Source organism: Eschrichtius robustus, chromosome 12, assembly GCF_028021215.1.
Source record: "Eschrichtius robustus isolate mEscRob2 chromosome 12, mEscRob2.pri, whole genome shotgun sequence".
NCBI classification, from domain to species: Eukaryota; Metazoa; Chordata; class Mammalia; order Artiodactyla; family Eschrichtiidae; genus Eschrichtius; species Eschrichtius robustus.
The window spans coordinates 26298612-26313723 of NC_090835.1; positions in this window are offsets into that span (position 1 = coordinate 26298612).

Genomic DNA, 15112 nt, shown 5'->3' on the forward strand with positions numbered 1-15112 from the left:
CCATGTTTCATCAACATTTTATCTAAATTCCCTTTTGAATCTGAAGGGGAGGTGTGTTGCCAGGGCTGCTCCAGGTCTTGGCTCAAAACCCACCAAACCCCACCTTTAGCAGGAGTTAACATAAATCTTTAAGTTAAAGGGTCCAGAGATAAGAAAGGAAGCTACAAACAAAAAACCCAGATGGAACCAGCTGGGGCCAAGATGGCAACGACTCTCCAACAGAGTCTCATTATGCTGATTCTACTGTATTAGCATGTTAAATGACACACCTACCGGTGGCCCTGACCGGACATTAAGGACCAAAAGAGGATAAAAAGGGGGTGGCACCCCACTCCCTAGAAAAAAGCCCTGGCCCTTCTCCAGTAGACTAATGCACATGCCTCCCCGTCATTAGCCTCACTCCTCCTCCCTTTGTTTTTACTCTTTAAAATTAAATCCCTCTCCCCACGTGGTGAGAAGGTGATCTGTGAACTTAGTTCTCACTTCTCCATTCTTTGGCCACTGAATAAAGCTTGTGCTGTGTTGATCTCAGCTCCGGTTTCATTATCTCAGCTCCGGTTTCAAAACCCTCAGGCAGAGACTGCAGACCCTCCTAGTCAGGATCTTTCCGTGTATAGAGATGAGTGCGGAGGGGGGCAGGTACCAAAAGCATCCACTCCAACTTTGGATGAAGAACAGGGTTCTGATCTAAAAAAGAGTGGATACATGTATATGTAGAACTGAATCACTTTGCTGTACGCCTGAAACTAACACAACATTGTAAATCAACTGTACTCCAGTAAAAAAGGAACAGGATTCTGACACACAGGAAGAAGCAAAGAAAAGAGACTGGCAATTTGGTTTTTCTTTTATTCCATTAGGAGTTCAGAATATCTAGATAAACGCCGAGTCTATTTCGTTTTTAAGCCAATACATTTCCTTGCTGAATATTTTTAATCAGGAGGCCTTTTCCTAGACCCCAGAGCAGAATGGTCTGGTGAAGAAAAGCTGGCGATGCCTCCAGTACACCCTTAGGTTCTTCGCTCGAGGTAAAGTCAGGCAACCAGTGTTCCCCAGACTAACCCTGGCCTAGTCACACATCCCACCAAGCCTCTGTTTCCTTATCTGTGAAATGGTAATGATGTCTGCACACCTTCTGCCTCTGAAACTGTGGGTAATGATTACTCTGATCCATTTCACCTGCCTCCACTAATCAAGGTCGTTTTAAGACTTGCATGTCCTCCAAAGGGAACCCAAAGGGAAAAAAGAACCCTCCCCTGCCGAGGCAGAGAGCCTCGGCCAGGCTGGGCCCGAACTGGGTCCATTCTTATTTCCATTTACACATAAAGAAGATGAAGCGCTGACACATTAAGTAACTTGCCCGAGATTTCCCCAGGATTCAATTCCGGGGCTGGCTGCAGACTCTGTGTTCTAAACCACTGACATATCATCTGGCCTAAATCATGATGTGACTTTGGACATATTACCCTAAGTTTCCTGGCTTATAAAGTGGAGTTTATGCTATCAACTTCATAGGGTTTCTTTCAAGCCAATGTTTAGAAAATTTTTTAGCATCACACTTGATATGTAGTAGCAATGCAGTCAATAGACTGTATTTTTATTGTTGCAAAATAAACACAATAAATACAACTTCTCATGAATATTGTAAGTTCCATGGCACTCTAACCTTTTTGTTTATGTTGCCAGAACCTTGCAAGGTCATCCAAATATGTTATCTAGAGGTTGGATGATTGCACTTTATGGATGGACTGTCAATGATCACCCCACTTACAATGAAGGGACTCCTGCAGCTGTATTTAATTTTCGGAAAGAAAAGAAGCACCTAACTCACTTGGAAACTTGCTTATAGTCCGTCCTTTTTCTCACTTTTCCTGAGCCAGCACAGTGTGGCCAATTTAGAGGGTCTCCTGAATTGGGATTCATATATAAAAACATTGTTCTGAGAAACCTTGGTGATGTCTCTCAGTGTTCTCCATAAACATCCCTCTTTGCAGTAGACAGTTTCAACGTCCTGGACAATGGGAATTTGTTGTCTTTTGGAGGGGGTTGTCCCTAAATCTAGTTGCCGTATTTGTTGACGTAAAGTTGTTTATAATACTCCCTAATTCTGGGTTAGGCTGGGTGGGTCTAAGCTGCAAGTCTGCTGGTCAGTCAGGTAATTCTTCATTATGTGTCTGTCATCATATTAGGACCAGTGGGCCGGCTGGGGCACTTTCCTTGCCTGGGTAATGCAGACACACAAGAAAGTAAGCAGAAGTCTGCTGTGCCTCTTCACGTCTGGGGTTGGAATTGGCACATTGCCTCTTCCACCTTCATGCCATTGGGCAAAGCAAGTCATATGGCCAAAGTCAAGGTGTAGGGAAATATACTCAGCTCACACCGAGGCCACAGAAAAACTGTACATGCAGGGAATCTGGCATTCTTTTTGCTTCATTTATTATGAAGTTCTGGTGTTAATATATTTATGATTATTATGTCTTCCTGATGAATTGAATAAATCAAATTCCTTTGATCATTATGAAGCATACCTCTTTGTCTTTGGTAATATTCTTTATCTTTTTTTTTTTTAATATTCTTTATCTTGAAGTCTTTTTCATCTTTTATTAATATGGCTACTCTAGACTTTTTATGCTATTGTTAGCATTGAATATATTTTCCCATCTATTTTAACCTATTTGTGTCTTTATATTTAAAGCGCATCTCTTGCAGGCAGCATATAGTTGGATCTTAGGACCAATCAGAGAAAGCCAAATATGCTCCCCTAACAAATCACACAGGACGCCCCGCTCCTAGACAGCCCTTCTCCAGCTTCCCCGTGCCAACAGCCTCCTATCTGGTCACGCCTGAAGCCTCTCTTTTTTCTACTACAAAGCTTTTTCATTCCTCTGCCTGCCTTTCAGTCTCTGCCACATGCAAGTGATGGTGGCCAACTCCCTTGTGTAGCAAGCTCTGAATACATAGTCTTTGCCTGCTCTCAGTTGGGTGGTTTTTGGTGATTTCCACAATATTATTATCCATACTTTTTTCCTATGGATATTTGTTCATCATGTATATTTTATCATATGAACATGCTATATACTTTTGAGAATGTGTCAAGAAATATCTTCAAAAAGATGATTTTTAAATGGCTGCATAATAGTCCATCTTGTCGACCTATCCTCAGTTAAACATTGCTCTGCTGTTTGGCCCTTTAGCCTCTCTTTACTTATCTGTAAAATGGGAACACTAATAGCAATCCTATATGATAGCTGTGAGAATGAAATAAAATCTAATCTGTGTAGCTTCTAGCAGAATTTCAGTCACATGATAGACACCCCATAAATGTGAATCTCGCTGTCAGTCAAACAGGAGGCTTCATGGGAAGGCTCCATCCCTCTCACTCTCCCACCCCTCCTTCCCATACTCTGGGTGCCTTTGCAGGACCCCAGTCTTCCCCACTGGGGTCAAAATAATTCCATTGCCTAGGAAAACAGTCTGCGAGTCAGAGATCAGCTTACTTAGCTTCTCCCATAGCTAGGAGCTACTTAGAGAACTTGGTGATGAGTAAATAAAAACCCCAGTAGGGTCTCTTCCTGTTGACATGGCAACCTGACTACCAGCTGTCAGGCAGTGTTGTCAGGCCATGCATATAGGGGACTTTACCACCCGTACCTGATTAACAATTCTCAGCTGGGGGAGGGGAGTGGCGGATGTATAAAAGCCCTTGTCCTAGGGCCTCCTTTCCCACCCCGCCCCCCGCCAAGCTAAAGAAGCCCCCCCTTTGAAGCTTAATTTAGGGTGCACTTCTTATTGTCCTCCCCCGCCCCCAGCAGCTGCTTAACCCAAGACTGCAAATAATATCTGCTTGAAGACCTTTTGTCTTCGAGTTTCCACCTGGCTGGCTTTCAAAGCTTTCCCAGCCCATGCTTCAGCCCATCCTTTGCGGGCACATTCTGCAAGTAGAACTACAGGGAGACACAATAGGCAAGAAACAGCCAGTTGTCAAAAACACAAGTGATTGGAAGACAGAAATCACTTCCTTAAGGAGCAAGTTACTGCTCTGGAGTCAGAGACAAGTAGTCTGGATCTCAGTTACCCTGAACACGCTGCACAATGGGGCCGAAGATGTCTGATGCAACTGATTCACCCTCTCTTTTATCCCTTCAACTTCAGACAAATGGTCTGATTTCTTTCCTGAAGGGTCAGACAGTTGTCTCAGGGTGGCTTTGTATGGTGGCACAGGTTGTGCACTGCACAAAGCTGCCTGACAAAGGGAGCCCAATAGGGAGATCCAGTCTGTGCATCACTCACCACTCTGGCATGTGGTCCCAGAGTGGGGAACTTTCCTAATTAAGTCAAGGGCCTGAACAGCCTCACAGGGGCTCCGCTGAGGCTGTATTACTTTACCAAACCCTATCATGGAGGAAAATGGGTTTGGGGGTGTGGGTGAGGGAGAAGAGGAGAGCTTTTTTGCCTGGACCTCACATTTCCAAAGGGCGTCAAGTTTAGACTTTTCTCATGAAGTCCAACTGAGTGTCTAAATACAGCACAGGGTTGGACCAATAGGATTGAACAAGTAAGCTAGCCCACAATTTTTATAATGTGGTTTTGGGATGTTTCCATTTTCTAGTACAAGAGGGATCTCTAGGTGTGAAAGAGGTTTGAGCCACTCTGGGAGGCCTTGCTCGGCTTCCTAGGCCTAGATGACCCAGCCTGGGTTTCGTCCTGCAACATGGGTAGGGGTGTGGTTAGGTGTTGATTCACTCACATTGCATTAGAGAGAACCTTCCCCTGTCTACTCTTTCCACTCTTTCTTTGAGCCTTGGAACCAACACTACTGTTAAAGACAAGAGGCCCAAAATGGAGTTACTTGTGCTGAGTCCCCACTCACCAAATCAAGACTTAATTCAGTTTCAGCTCTCTCAGAAATGGAATCTTAAACCAGCCAATCAGGAATTGCCCGATCAGCTTCAGTTAGGTCATGTGCCTGATAGACACCTACCATCCCTAAGGGAAAGTAACCTTGCCATAACCCGTCTACTTTCTGCCTAGTATAACTTCCCTGTTCCCGCTCCCTTCTGCCTGTAAAATCTCTTGCCTTTCTCTCTACTAGATTGGCTGCTGCTTGACTTATGAATCACTGAATAAAGTCAGTGAGATCCTGAAAATTTACTCAGTTGAATTTTGTTTTTTAACACTATCTACTTTGCTGTGTTTAGGAAAATCTGTTGAATGGATAATTTGGGCTTTTTCCCCAAGCATTTTCCCTTGGTCTCCTTTCACAGGCCTTTTTGCATTGTCTGCCCTGGGGTGGGGGACAGTGTGGACACAAAGCCAAGAACAGGAGTTGTGGGCGGAGGCACCTGTCTTCCTGAAGAGCATCCCAGCCTCATAAAGACAAAGACTTGGTTTTCTGCACTCTGGAAACGTCATTGCCTGGCATTTAATAGGTCGGGTGATCAACTGTCCTAGTTGGCCCGGAATTTTCCATGTTGTAGTTCTGAAAATGCCACATCCTGAGAACCTGCTCAATTCCAGGCAATCTGGGATGGTTGGTCACCCTACAAAGCTTTGCTAAACAAATGAATGAAGCAATAAATGGCTTTTGTTTTCCAAAAGTCCACACTCACTGAAGAGATTAAGTTTCTTTGAGGACAAGAGGCCGGAGCAGGGATTGGCCAGTTACTTGTCGTGTGCCAAAGCTGGCCCGCTGTCTGTTTTTTTTCAGTGTCCTGAACACTAAGAATGGTTTCTCAAAATCCAGTTCTAAAAAATCAAATGAAGAATAAAATTTTGTGACATATGAACATTTTGTGAAAATGAAATTTGAGAGTCCATAAGTAAAGGGTCATGGGGATGAAGGCCTCTTCATCCATTTATGCCTTGTCTAGGGCTGCTTTAGCGCTACAACAGAGCTGAGTGGTTGTGACCGAGATGGCATGGCCTGTGAAACCTAAAGTATTTACTATCTGGCCCTTTGCAGAAAATGTTTGCAGAGCCCTGGGATAGAAGAAGCTGTCTGGACTCAAGAAGAGACCAGAGTCAGAGGGTGAGAAATGTCAGGAGGCTTACATTGCAGAGTGGCAGTACCTCCCAGGGCAGCCAGACATCAATGGGGTGGCCGGACTGAAGAAACCCAGGGTCTCCGCTTTCATAGGAGTTGTGTTCCCACAGAAGCTGAGCGCTTCCGAGAGTGGGAGGGACCGCTGCCAGCATGGCCCATGAGGAGGCTGGTGAGGGCCATGGGGATGGGAAGTTTGGTGCCCTTTCTCTATCTCCTGGGTACCACGAAAATCTCCTGGATTCTAAGGTGACTCCCAGAGAGGTAAATGCTCAATGGTGACGGAGATGGACGTTCTACCCAGCCTGGAGGGGGTCAGGCTTGGAAACTGATTTAAACTGAGTTTGATTAAAACAAAGAAATAGCAGTGTCTTACATCTGAGCATGGGGCTAAGACTGGCACGTTCTAGGGAGGATTCTGCTGTAGGAGTTGAAGTGTTGGAGTCTGTACTGCAGAATCTGAGTGCCTACGTTACCTAAGAAGTGCACCAAGCCAAGAAGGCAGCAAGGATGAGAAGCAGGAGTGAGCCAGGAGAGAGAGGAACACGTTCAACGTCCATAGCCTTTTCTGGCCTCCGTCTCCCAGGACCAGCGCAAACCCAGCAGGTAGTTGTTGCTAAAAAAATGCTTAATGAGTCATTATGTTTTCTGTCTCCTTTCTAGCCCTTCAGAATCTGCTAGACTCTGATATGGATCATTTCTACCTTAGTGTAAATTTAAGTAAATTGCTACCCCTCCTAGATATTTGTGGTTAAGCCTGACCTATGATGGTGGAATAAAAGCCAATTCTCCACCTAAAGGGATTCAAACATGAGCAAATTAGTTGGGGGAGCAGGTGACCTAGAGACCCTTCCAAGGCTCTTGAAATCAGAACCCCAGGCATTATACAGACAGCTACTGTGCACTCATTAGGTGTCAGGTTCTAATATAAGCACTTTAAATGAATTGTCTGGAGTCCTCACAGAATTACTGCAAGGTAAGTATTCTTCCTGGACAGATGAAAATGAAGTTCAGAGAGGTCAAGAAACAAGCTCAAAGTCACACAGCTACTGTTTAACATTCTCAGGCTTCTAAGGCCCTAGTGAGAGAAGGGATTTAACTACTTAGAAGGAAATGTTTGACCACCATTTCCCAGAAGAGTAACAGGTTGCCAGGACTAGTTGCCTAGCCTTTTCTTGTATACATTGAATTTCTGAACAGAAGGAGTTACAGAGCCGTGACAGACTCAGTGCTGGAGGAAACATATTAAGCTTTTCTCCCAGTTGTTTTCCCACTTACTTGCAGCTGATTTGTTCATCAATCATCTCGGAAGAAACACAGATAAACCTCTGCTTCATTAACTTCATCTGAAGCCTGGGGAAGTTTAGCCAGAGAACTGCATTATATTGAATAATCAGCTTTCTACCTTAGCATTTCCCTATGTGTCAGAAAGTACTTGCATTAGATTCCTACGTCTGGCCCCCTTACACGAAAGCCTGTCTCACGTGGAGTCCAGTTTGGTGATATTCCCAGCAACGTAATGAGGTGCGAATGGAGGATTAATTCCTACCCCTGTTACTAGACCTATTACAGAACAGACTTCTAGATCCAATGATAAATTATAATGCAATATAACATATTCCAGAATCTCACAACACCTTAAGGACTTGAAGAGATAATTTACCTGGGAGTTATTTACATTTATTGCTTCTTGTTTTCATAATGCCAAATACCTCCTATTTGTTATTTAAGGAATTTTTTTTTTTTAACTGAATCCTTGAGCCCAATTTCCCTGTGTTATCAGCTTATGGAAATAAGGAACTTGTTTTCTGCTGGGGGGACAGAGGGTTCTCCCAATGAGGGTGCATCTCAAAAGGAAGTTTGTAAGGGGCATACTTTTTTGCTTTCAGAGTATTTCGGCATTCGTGGAATGCTGAAGACCCAGGCTTTTAAAAAAAATTATACGTTTTTTTCTGAGTATAACATGCAAAACAACCAAAAGAAGTCATTGTAGACAATTTGAAAAAAATTAAAATGCATACGATGACACCATTCAGTTATAACAACTATAAACATAGGATTTGGCATATTTATATGTGCAGTATTTTTTAGGTGCCCAGCACTATGCTAAGTGTTTGCATGGATCAACTTATTTAACCCTTTCAGTCACTTCAGGACATGAGTAATATTACTACCCACACTTTATAGATGAGAGACGGGGCACAGAGAGGTTAAGTAATTTGCAGGAGGCCACCCAGAGGGAGTAAGAGGTAGATGTGGGATTTAGATCCACCCAGGCAGTCTGAAGCCAGACCTCAGACTCTTCAACAACATCCAGGGTTACATCAATATTTCCATGCAACTGTTCAATAGACATTATATCAATGGTCATATATATATGTTAATGTAGTTACTTACACTGTATATATAGCTTAGTATTCCTCCTTTTCTTCTACTTAACTTTTGTCATAGCATTTCCTCTTGTCATTAAATTGTTAAACAAACCACCCCCCCTTTTTTTTTAAGTTGTGGCAGGGTCAATTGGTTACATTTGTAGAAAATGTATATTTGTACATTTGTAGAAAACAAAATACTGATGTCTCATTTCATGTCATGTTCCAAAATAAATTCCAGAGGGATTAAAGATGTTTCAAAACTCTAAAAAGAAAACTAAGAAAACATAAGTGAATCAGGCTCACCAGAGCTCAAATAGAATCCAGCCGGAAGCTCTGTGACCTGGGAAAGTGACTTAACATCTCTGAGCCTCTGCTTCTTAATCTGTACAAACGGAAATGATATCTAAATTAGAGGGATGTTTTTAACGGATTAAATAGAGAGCTTAGCACCGTGCCTGGCATATAACATGCTTCCAGTAAATGCTAGATATTGTTGTGATATGTAGGGAAAGAAAAAAATTTGTCCAAAATTTCGGGGGATAAACAGCCCCTCCCCTGCCCCAAAGATTGACTCTTAATAACCCAGTCTATCTAAATAACCAGACCCCCCCGAACCTCCACTCTATCGTGATAAGAGAGGTTTGCGCTAATTGGCAGTTAAGGAGGAATTGCTCTTATTCTTTTCCGTGGCTCAGAGTGAGTTAAGCCAGCTTCAGATTAAGTTCAGAAAGGCGAATGTTGTCTTCCTTCCTCTCAGCTTCTTTTCTTTATCATAGAATCACAAATGAGAGGTTTGGAGTATGAGTCTGCATATTTAGAAGAGGCATAAATGCGATTTCCATAACCAGGCTCCAATCTCCAAGGAAAAAAAGCTGGCATAATTGCTAAGCAGAAACGGTGGGTGAATTCTATTTCCAAGCTTCAGGTTCCATTTAGCCCAACCCACTCACCCAAATGAAGCCAGAGTTGTTTGCAATTCAATATCAGGTCGTTGACACTTAAACATTTTTAATTTGTTTGACATCGTGGATGGTAAATCTGTCTGTAAACCCAGCTTTATGCTCTGCGTGTTTAGGTCTGGATGATAAAGTTAGACAGTGGCATTTCATCAGAAAGTGTGAAACAATATGTGGGCGATTAATGAAGCAGTTGGCACTTCCAAGAGATTCTAGAGCAACTATTTCAGCAACAGAAGCACTGTGTCCTAGGGTTAAAAATTACCTTTCAGAAATACACAGTTTGAACAACAGACTGGTCACCAATCTGTTGATAGCCTGACAGAGTACTTGAAGAAGTAGGAAAGTCATTGTTAAGAACACAGTAATGTGACAACAGTCTAAAATTTGTTGAATATTATTAGTGTGACAAGATATATAAGAAACAACCGCAAGCAAATTGGGATAGGTTTTGTTGAAAGCTGTTATTAGCGCAAACATTAATTTGGTTGAGAATACATATATATAGGAAGAGAAAATGCGGGGGAGTATAAATACACACACACGTGTATACACACCACACACACGCATATACATATGCAATATATAAATATATAAATATGTAGAATGTATAAAAATATATCCCCCTACCCCCATGTTTTAGTTTTTAGTTTTAAATTGGCATCCTTGGTTAACTAACTCATTTGGGAAGTCGTGTGGGCCGTTTAGGAATTTTGTGGTCTTATTTTTCCCAGGTTCACATTTCTGTACGATCTTCACTCTTACTGAGGTTATTGGTTTCCTATTTGGGAACAATGCAAGTCCTCCCTGTCACCTTTCCCTAAAGAGGTGTATCCCTTAATTATTATGCACTTTGTAGAATTATAAAATGGCACTTGTTGCTTCAACAGTTACAGACACCAAGTGCAATGGAAGACTATTAGAAAAACAGTTGGGTGAATACAAAGACAAAAACACTACAAACATCCCCAGAGCAAATATCTAGTTTGTGCATCTGCGGCAGACTCTGTGAGCTGTCTTCCAGCATTCATTCATCCCTTGTACTTCAGTAATAGAACCCCCCTGATTTTTTTTCACTTCTTTTTAATTTCTATTTTTGCTCTTATGATTACAGGCAGACCTCATTTTATTTCTCTTTGCTTTATTGCACTTTGCATTTTTAAAAATTTAAGTAAAGTTGACTTACAATGTTGTGTTAGTTTCAGGTGTACAGCAATGTGATTCAGATATATATATATATATATTTTTTCAGATTCTTTTCCATTATAGGTTATTACAAGGTATTGAATATAGTTCCCTGTGCTATACAGTAGGACCTTGTTGTTTATCTATTTTATATATAGTAGTTTATATCTGCTAATCCCAAACTCCTAGTTTATCCCTCCCTGCCCCCTTTCCCCTTTGGTAACCATAAGTTTGTTTTCTATGTCTGTGAGTCTGTTTTGTAAATATGCTCATTTGTATCATTTTTTTTTTAGATTCCACATATAAGTGATATCATATGATATTTGTCTTTCTCTGACTTACTTCACTCAGTATGACAATCTCTAAGTCCATCTATTTCGCTGCAAATGGCATTATTTCATTGTTTTTTTATGGCTGAGTAATATTCCATTGTGTATACATACCACATCTTCTTTATCAATTCAGTGGTTGATGGACATTTAGGTTGCTTCCATGTCTTGGCTATCATAAATAGTGCTGCAATGAACATTGGGGTGCATGGATATTTTCGAATTAGAGTTTTCTACAGATATATATCCAGGAGTGGGATTGCTAGATCATATGGTAGCTCTGTTTTTAGTTTTTTAAGGAATCTCCATACTTTGTTCCTTAGTGGCGGCACCAATTTACATTCCTACCAACAGTGTAGGAGGAGAACCTCCTGATTTTTAGTTGGGCTCATGGCTTCCTGGAAGAAGGATTGCCTTTTTCCATCCTCCTTTTCAATTCAGTGTGGCCGTGTGATAAATCTGTCCAAATGGACAGTAGGTGTGGCTCCTGGGATGTGTTCTTCAAAGCTGGGCACGTCTTCCTCCTTCCTGCTGGCTGGAATTAGACATTTGAGCTTAAACCATCACATCCTAACTTGGACCATGAGAAGAAAACAGCTGGGGCAGATGGCAGATCAACTCCCTGATGACTGGGCGGTGTCATGCTAGCCCTGCACTTCTCAACAGTGTGCTTCTCTAGAAAAAAAGAGAAATAAATATCTATCTTGCTTAAGCCATCTTTATTTTGGGGTTTCTCTCTCTTGCAGTTGAACTTACTCCTAACTGATATACTCTTCTTCCTGCCCTCCTCCTTTCCCTCCTTTCCCTTTAATTGAACTGGTCCAAGATTTTGGACTAGTTCGGAATTTCTTAATTTCTGCACTATTGACATTTTGGGTTAGATGATTCTTTGTTGTGTGTCCCGTGCATTGTAAGATGTTTAGAAGCATCCCTGGACTCTACCACTAAATTCCAGTAGCTTCTGCTACCAAAAATGTCTCTGGACATTGCCGCATGTCCCCTGATGGGGATGGGGTGGAGAATCGCCCCCAACTGAGAACCATTGGATTAATTCAAGCAGAGAGTTCTTCTCCTTGAATTTAGGAAAGCTGGTAAAAGCTGAGAGTCTGGTTCCTTGACCTGTACCTCTGAGAAGTTTTGGGAACTCATAAAAGCATGCAGTGAGATGGCTAGAGATACATCGGGTACCCTAGAAAAGACAGTCTTGCTGTGAACATGTTAAGTCACTGGGCCTCCACTTCTTCCCTTATAATCTGACAGGATTGCTAAAATCTTCAAGTCTCTCAGTCAATGAATATGACATTTTTTTTTGACCGCAGCAAACTTCAAGACCATTGCTTTGGATAAGTAATGTACAGAAAATAAAAGATTAGGCAAAAGGTGTTACTCTTCCCTGATCCAATCAATTTTTGGATATTTTTCCTTCCTTATCACGAAGTAAACTCCTTGAAGGCAGGACTATGTCTTATTCATGTCTGTAGCACTAGTGCCAGACACTAGGACGTATGCGGTGAATGTTTATGGAATGATTGAATGAATGAATAAAAGAGTGAGTCAGTGAGCTGTCTGTCATTCCTCCTACCACATTGTAGGTCTTTGGTATGTTTCTCAGACTCTTTTAAATGTTTTCAGCTTTTTATTTGGAAATGATTTTAATCTTATAGAAAAAGTTTCAGGAACAGCACAAAGAACTCTTACGCACCCTACACCCAGATTCACCAGCTCTTCACATTTCGTTGCAATTGCTTCATTATTTGCTCTATGATTTTTTTCTGAACCATTTGAGAATAAGTTGTATATACCAAGCCCCCTTGTCCATAAATACTTCTGTGTATATTTCCTAAAAAGAATATTCTCTTCCAAAAACCCCAGTAAAGTTAAAGTGTTGAGGAATTTGACAAACTTTTCTTTAACCCATCATCTATTTTCCATTTTTGTCAGTTGACTTATTAATGCCTTTTAAATTAGTTTTCCCTGGTACAGGATCCAGTTTAAGACCAGGTTTAAACATTTAGTTGTTCTGCAAAATGCCATAAAGATTTTAGGATAAAAACAATAGCACTATCAACCAGGTCACTGCCTAGGTGAAGCTTCCAAATGGTACCCTCCTCCCTCTTCTGTTCTCCTTCCCTATTGACTGCACTTTTGAGGACAGGCAGAAATAGCCTTTTTGGCTCCCATCAGACCTTTAATCTTGGGGACCTCAGACAGGAGTTTTGCAGGGAGGTTGGGAGTTAACACACTGCAAACATGAAAACGTGAGGTCTAAAAGTTAAATGAAAGGGAGGTGTTATTCCCCCTCCTCAGCTGAAGTGGGGTGTGGAGCCTTCTTAGTACAGCTGTGCAGAGATGACCTTCCAGCAGGTGACAGCTTCTCAGCCACTATGAGCTTTGGGTCACTCCCTCTACTGGAATTCGTCAGAGCAGAGCACAAAACCTAATCATAGACCCTTATGGTTGAAGTGGTAGGACTTCCAGTACAAGGTTGAATAGAAGTGGTAGGAGTGGGCATCCTTGCCTTGTTCTTTTTTTTTTTTTGAATTTTTTTAAACATCTTTATTGGAGTATAATTGCTTTACATTGCTGTGTTAGTTTCTGCTTTATAACAAAGTGAATCAGCTATACATATACATATATCCCCATATCCCCTCCCTCTTGAGCCTCCCTCCCACCCTCCCTATCCCACCCCCCCAGGTGGTCACAAAACACTGAGTTGATCTCCCTGTGCTATGCGGCTGCTTCCCACTAGCTATCTACTTTACATTTGGTAGTGTATATATGTCCATGCCACTCTCTCACTTTGTCCCAGCTTACCCTTCCCCCTCCCCATGTCCTCAAGTCCATTCTCTAAGTCTGCATCTTTATTCCTGTCCTGCCACTAGGTTCTTCAGAACCATTTTTTTTTTTTTTTAGATTTCATATATATGTGTTAGCATATGGTATTTGTTTTTCTCTTTCTGACTTACTTCACTCTGTATGACAGACTCTAGGGCCATCCACCTCACTACAAATAACTCAATTTCATTTCTTTTTATGACTAATATTCCATTGTATATATGTGCCACATCTTCTTTATCCATTCATCTGTCATTGGACACTTAGGTTGCTTCCATGTCCTGGGTATTGTAAATAGTGCTGCAATGAACATTGTGGTACATGACTCTTTTTGAATTATGGTTTTCTCAGGGTATATGCCCAGTAGTGGGATTGTTGGGTCGTATGGCAGTTCTATTTTCAGTTTTTTAAGGAACCTCCATACTGTTCTCCATAGTGGCTGTATCAATTTACATGCCCACCAACAGTGCAGGAGGGTTCCCTTTTCTCCACACCCTCTCCAGCATTTACTGTTTGTAGATTTTTTGATGATGGCCATTCTGACCAGTGTGAGGTGATACCTCATTGTAGTTTTGATTTGCATTTCTCTAATGATTAGTGATGTTGAGCATCCTTTCATGTGTTTGTTGGCAATCTGTATATCTTCTTTGGAGAAATGTCTGTTTAGGTCTTCTGCCCATTTTGGGATTGGGTTTTTTGTTTTTCTGATATTAGGCTGCATGAGCTGGTTGTATATTTTGGAGATTAATCCTTTGTCAGTTGCTTCCTCCTCGCTGGCTCACTTCACCGAGAGGTAAGGGGGGAGGCTGGCTTCATGGACTGCTGCCCTCCAGCCAGACTGGAGTTGGGGGCTCGCACAAAGTCGGCATGAATCCATCTCCACATCTCTGAGCTCTGGGTCCTTCCGTGGTGCTTTCATTCTCAGGCGGCTCTCTCCAGCTTACATTCCAATGGCTTAGAAACCCTGGCTGAAAAAGAAGTCCTTTTTTCCTTTAAAAAATTTATTTTATTTTATTTTATTTTTATTTATTTATTTTTGGCTGCATTGGGTCTTCGTTGCTGCCCACGACTTTCTCTAGTTGCGGCAAGTGGGGGCTACTCTTTGTTGCGGTGCACAGGCTTCTCATTGTGGTGGCTTCTCTTGTTGCAGAGCAGGGGCTCTAGGTGCGCGGGCTTCAGTAGTTGCAGCATGTGGGCTCAGTAGTTGTGGTGCATGGGCTTAGCTACTCTGCGGCCTGTGGGATCTTCCCGGACCAGGGCTCGAACCCGTGTCCCCTGCATTGGCAGGTGGATTCTTAACCACTGTGCCACCAGGGAAGTCCAGGAGAAGTCCTTTCACTAATGAGTAACGACACTAACATTTTCAACACTAACTCTTTGAATTGGATGCAT